At 62.0% G+C, this 6,047-nt stretch overlaps 1 long non-coding RNA gene across 1 annotated transcript; it reads left to right on the top strand.

The window, feature by feature from the left end:
* The first annotated feature begins 271 nt into the window (after positions 1-271).
* Positions 272-5,796, top strand: LOC130541123 (uncharacterized). Its single transcript, XR_008955167.2, has 2 exons — positions 272-554; positions 5,348-5,796. It is a non-coding gene; the product is annotated as an uncharacterized LOC130541123 (long non-coding RNA).
* The last annotated feature ends 251 nt before the right edge of the window (positions 5,797-6,047 follow it).

The raw sequence follows: 6,047 nt of genomic DNA, 5'->3' as shown, positions 1-6,047 counted from the left end.
ACCTCCAACACGGGGGATGACAGTTCAACACGAGGCTTGGCAAGGACGTGCGTTTAAACTGTATCACCATACAACGCGGGAAGTCTAGGCCTGGGCTGATACTTAAGGACAACTGAAAACAGGTCCGCACAAAACTTGTGAATCAATGTTGATCACCGCGTTATTCATCATAGCCAACAGATAAAATCAGCCCAAATGTCCGTCAGCTGATGGACAGGTTAAAAACGTGGCCCATCCATGCAACGACATGTGGCCCAGCCTCGAGAGGCAGGAAGTACCGACGGGTGGAGCGACACAGAGGAGCCTCAGAAACACCCACCATGCTGCTGCCCGCAAGAGGCAGACGCGGAAGGCCACGCGCTCTATGACCTCATCCATGGGAAACGCACACAGGCGAGGGCTGCCAGGGCCTGGGAGGAGGGGACACAGGAGCGCCGGCTGTGGGGATGGTGTTTCTCCCGCGGGGGGTGGCCGGCTGACCCTGGTACTGCACCGCAGTGGGGGTGCACCGGATGCCACTGAACTGCCTGGACTTTCAAGAGGTAAATTCCGAGGTATGTGAATTACATTTTAATTTAAAAACACTCTGTGAGAGCCCATTTTTGTTAAAGATGCCATCTATGCTTAAAAACCTGCACCAATGCCAGGCCGTACCACTGTGGGCCCTGGTGCCTCCACCCAGGAAGCAGTCCAGCTGCGAGCCCAGGCCGATGGGGCCAGCACGGATGGGAGGGGGCGTGGAGGGGCCCACAGATGCTGCGGCCCAGCCTGGCCTGAGAGGGGCCACCTCTGTGCTGGGGCTCCCAGGCACTCACCTCCCGTGGCAACTACTGGCTCCAGTCCGCTCCCAGCCCCTCTGTGGCTTTGGAGGCCGAATCTGCCTGCCTCTGCCATTGATTTCCAATTCCAAGGATGTTGTGTTTACAGTGTAGTGAGATGGGTTTGTGTTTCTGCAGGAGATTCTAGAAGCCAGACCTCGGAGTGGGGGAGGTGCTAGGCCTCCCTCCCACCCGGATAACCTGACCCGGAGCCTGGGGAAGCTGGCTCGGCACCCCCAGCCCTGACCTCTCCTCGTGGGCCTGGCACGGCAGGCTCTGGGCACAGCCAGGACCCCCAGGGCCTCAGTCTAGCCCCTCATTTTCCAAGGAGGCAACCAAGGCCCAGCCAGGCTTTCAAGGCCGGGCAGAGCCAGCCTGGAACTCAAGTCCCCAACTCCCAGTCATGGAATGTTGTACAAGAGGATTCTGGCAGCCAACCCTGACATCTTTAAAAATGTTCTTTCTGGCCCTTAACTACTGGGGCAGCACAGTTCCTAGGCTGTCTGTCTTTGTGCTGGGCTGTGCCTGGCTTTGTCTGTAGCTGTCAGTCCTATTTTGTCCGCTAGGAACAAGGCCAGGGCAGCCTCTGTGATCCCCTCGAGCTGGCCAGTCTTCCCTGACCCTTCCCTCTCGGCCCCTGGCCTTGCTGTAGTCATGTCCATGGACACCTCCTGCCCACCCTGGCGGGCACCACTGTGTGGACACAGTCCTGGGAGGGGTGGGGGGCACCACTTTGGGAACGGAGGGTCTGAACTCTGCCCTGTCTTTGAGCCTTTGTTTTCCTTGTGTGCAGACGAGTGCTCCAGCCAGGTCCTTTCCAAAGTCTCGGCCCCCTGCCTGGTGCAATCTCTGCCTGACAAACCCGGCCCCCCGAAGTGCTCTCACTCCTTCAAGTCTCATTTTGTTAACAGGGGGCTGTTCTTGTGGAGGGTCCCACACCCATTGTCTTAGCTGACCCCACAGCAGGGAGGTGGGGAGGGCAGGGATCTTCTGCCCACTCTGAGGACAAGGAGACAGCCTGGAAGGGGTGGCTGGAGGGTCTGGCTCTGTCCTTTCCGCTCGCTGGGCCAGGAGCAGGATCCCAGTTGCCCGACTACCCTGTAGTCCACACCTGGAGGATGCTGTCACTCATGAGTGCCCCGGACCTGGGGCGCTGTCCTGGCACTTAGCACCCCTTCCAGATGAGGGGGCAGCCCAAGCAGGCACCTAGCAGGTGGGAGACAGAGCTGGGCCTGGCACCAACCTGGCTTCCTTCGAGGCTTTATGGGTCCCGGGGGCATCTGGGAAAACTCTTGAGTTGGGTTTTGGTAGCAGGAACGGGTCAGGCCCCACATCCCAAGCAGAGGCCGTGGGGACTGGGAGGCAGCTCGCTGCCCTAAGAGGACAGTACTGGGGCCCCAGGCCCGGAGATGAGCCGCGTCCCACCCCACGTGATACACCCCTCCCCCTGCACGCGGCAGGCCCCTCACAGGGCTCTACTCCAGGGCGTGTGCTGGCGGCTGGGGAGGCCCGAGAGGATGGTGGTTCCATGGAAATGGGAGAGTGGACACTGTCCAGGGCGCCGGTCCCAGCCCCAGGGCCAGCGAGGTCAAGGTCTCCTTGCTGGGCCTTCCTTCCACTAGGGGTGACCACAGGAGGTGGTGTGAATGCCCGCAGGGGCTGTTCTGATCAAGTTCACTCAGCCTCTCCCTGTCTGCGTGTCAAGGGCACGCCAGCAGGCAGGGCACTCCCTGCACCGCCACACAAACCGGCATCTTCTTCGTCCTGACTTGAGTGGCCTCCAGCCCCCTCCCCAGCCCCTCCCCAGCCCCCCACCCAACTCCCTCCCCAGCTCCCTCCCTAACCCCTCCCCAGATCCCTCCCCAGCCCATCCCCAGCTCCCTCCACAGCTCCCACCCCAGCTCCCTCCACAGCCCCTCCCCAGCTCCTTCCCCAACCCTTCCCCAGCCCCCTCCCTAACCCCTCGCCCACCCCTCCGCAACACTTCCCCAGATCCTTGCCCCACCCTTCCCCAACCCCCTCCCCAGCCCCCCTCCCTGACCCCTCCCCAGCACTCTCCCCAGACCCTCCCCAGATCTTCCCCAAGCCCCTCTCCAGCCCCTCCCCAGCCCCCTTCTCAGCCCCTGGGTGTCAAGGCTGTATCGCGGCCTCTTGCAAGGACAGACCAGCTGGCCATGGTGCTGGCTCTTGGACTTTCTGGAGCAGCCCCCTGGAGGCCTAAGGGGGCTGGGGCAGGGGCAGGGGCAGACACAGTCCTTCAGCCCCCGTGCCCAGCCCACTCACAGGAGAGTTAGCAGGGCAGACGCCAGACCCCAGGCGGGGACTGACTATGGGCTTGGGACAACAGTACCTCGAGGGGCAGCAGCCCCCAGGTGAGCAGGGCTGACTCAGTAGCTGCATGGGACGTTGGGCCTCCAGCCTGGCCGCATTCACACCTGGCCATCCTGGCAAGCTCAGGGCTGAGACCAAGTTCTGGGGGTGCAGAGCAGCGCCTCCAGGCCTGTTGCCCCAGCTCAGCATCTCAGGATCCACTGCCCCAGCATGGGTGCCCTGCAGGGGGCCGGTCCTCCCGGGACCTCCACGTGGGGACATGGGCTGCCACCGGACCCACCCCCCTGCTGCCATGGCTGGATCCAGGGCCGCCTTCCTCTGCAGACACTCGTGGGCAGGGGGGTGGGAGCAGGAGCCTAGGGAATGCAGGAGACCCCGACTGCAGTTCTGGTTCAGCCGCAAACCGGCTGCGTCCTGGCCCCTGGTGGCCACGTGGGCGCGTGCCATGCTCTCAGGCGTGTGGGGCTCCCATGTTCACGGCTCCTGCCTGGATGCCCCTCCACGTCTGTGTACATCCCTGCTGCTACCAGGCCCGGGCTGATCGAGCGCAACCAAGGCCCAGCCTCAGAGCCCACGCTGCCTCCCGGCCTCTCCTGCCCCACAGGCCCTGGCCCAAGCTGGTGTCCATGCTCCTCGCTCAGAGCTCTGCCAGCCCATCCTCCCTGGCTTCCTGCCACTCTCTGTGCGTGAGTCACTGGGCAGGAGCCACCACGCCAAGAAAGGAAGCCGATAGGGTGGAAAGCGTCCTCAGTGTGTGTGGTCAGGGGCACTGGCCTGGCCACCTACTGCCGTGCCCCCAGGACGAGTGACGGGGGGCTTCTTCTCGGGTTGCACTTGGAGTCACAGACACCCCGGGGCAGAAGAGCCATGAGTACTTGCGGGGTCCAGGCTTCGGCTCGCGCAGACGCTTAGGCTGAGGCGCTGCGGAAATCTGCAGGGTCTGGTTTTGGATCCGATTTACGTCTCTGCTCTGTCGCCAAAGTTTTGCCTTTTCCGGAATGTTACAGAAATGAGGTCTCACAGGATGCGGCCCGTCTGGCTTCCTTCACTTAGAAAAGCGCGTTTAGGACTCGCCTGTGCTGTGAAGGGCCAGCGCGAGCCTTTTGCCCCCAAGATTCTGCGGTATGGGGGGTCCGCAGCTGTTTTATCCCCTCGCCGGTGATGGGCACCTGAGTTCTCTCCAGCGCGTAGGGGGTTACACACCAGCATCTCTCCACATTCACTCCCGGGTTTTGTGTGAATACAGGTTTTCGGTTCATTCGGGTGCACGCCCAGGACAGGTTTCTGTTGAGCCCTGGCTCCTCTGACTGGAGGGTCCGCCCGCACAAAGGGGTGGTCACGCTGGAAGTGCTGAGTGTGGGCAAGGAAGTGCAGCAGCCTCAGCGGCAGTTTCCAGAATGCTCTTCCTTGGCGGGCAGAGGCAGCTTGCTGGGAACCCAAGGCTCCGCAGGTTTTGCGAGTTTGGTAAGAAGGCATCACACGTGAGACGCACAGGTGCCTGCAATCACTGGTCCTCTACGGCAGCAGCGAGCAACTCCCTGACCCCGGAGGTGGGGACGGGTGGGGCCAGGCCACCTAACAAGTGGCCCTCAGGACTTGTGGCCTTCCCATCCATGCTCCACGCCCAGCATGGGTGCCTGGAGGTGTTGTCCTCACTGTGTTAATGCCCATGACACAGGAACTTGGGGGAGAGATGCCAGCATGGCGCCCAGGGTGGAGTCCCTGTGGGGCAGCCTGCGTGGGGCACCGCTGTGACCCAGGAATGGACTGAGCGCCCACCAGGGGAGGACCGTGAGCACTGTCCCTCTTGGGTTTCCTGTGGAATTGGGGGTGGGGGTCTGGCCAGTGAAATCTCCAGCACCAGGGTGCCCATCCGACACCCGGCTGCCCATGTGCAGTGTTTGCCAGTTACTGTGGTGTAAATATTCCTGCCTGGCTGATCTCAAAGCAAAGCGCTGAGCTAAGCTCCACACGGTGACTCGGACAGCACCGCACGGCGGCCCCAGCACCTGCGCAGCACGGACTCCCTAAGGACTCTGGGCAGAGGGAGTTTTAGGGGTGCAACAACAGCTGTGAGGTCCCCGGGGCATCCTCCCGGCCACCTGCCACCAACACAGCCCAGCCTCTCCATCCTGGAGGCCCCTGCCCCGGGTACTGCAGAACCATGTGATATTTGTCTGATGCCCTCTGTCTTCCAGCTCTGCTCTGAGGCCTGACCGTCCCTGGCCGCCAAGTGTCTGCTGACTGAGAGCTCCAGCTCCGGAGAGGTGCCCAGTACCTGGTGAGCAGAGGGACCTGAAGGAGCAGGTGCCTCTTCCTCAGATATCTGCAGTCACTTCACAGTGAATGAGGCTCCAGCCGGGTACCCTGAGAAGTGGCCAAGACCCTACCTAGGAGGAGACCGCACAGCCATGGCCAACGTGGAGCTCTAACTCAGGGCTCCAGCCTCCAGCCCAGTCTTTTTCCTTGAGTAGGGACGACCCCCACAGCGGCCTCTCCGCATTGCTTAGGCGGGGAGCACATGTGGTGAAGATGGGCAGCCTGCAGGTGCCTGCTACGCGTGGGGGCCACGGCCGATGGAAAGCTCAGTCATGAGTGAAAACAGAGGAAGTGTGTCTGAAAATATAACAAGTCAGTGGGAAATCAATTTATCAAAAGCAATTTAAAGCAGCCTTGCAGGAACACGGGTCCACACTGGCAAGGCCATCGCTCACCTGTGGGCTGTGTCTGTCCATCCACTCAACAGATCCATGAGCCTCTGCCCGGCGCCATGCCCAGCCCAGGGGCGCCAGCCCCCCGAGCTCATGGCCGGGGTGGGGCTCCTGACAGATTCCTGTGGGCAGTGAGGGCCGAGGTGCTGAGGTGCCAGGCAGCCTGGCAGCAACCACAGTTCTGCTT

This window comes from Pan paniscus, chromosome 22 (assembly GCF_029289425.2).
Source record: "Pan paniscus chromosome 22, NHGRI_mPanPan1-v2.0_pri, whole genome shotgun sequence".
In the NCBI taxonomy this organism is placed as follows: Eukaryota; Metazoa; Chordata; class Mammalia; order Primates; family Hominidae; genus Pan; species Pan paniscus.
The sequence above is the reverse complement of the archived record's forward strand: the minus strand, read 5'-3'. Positions and strand labels throughout refer to the sequence as shown.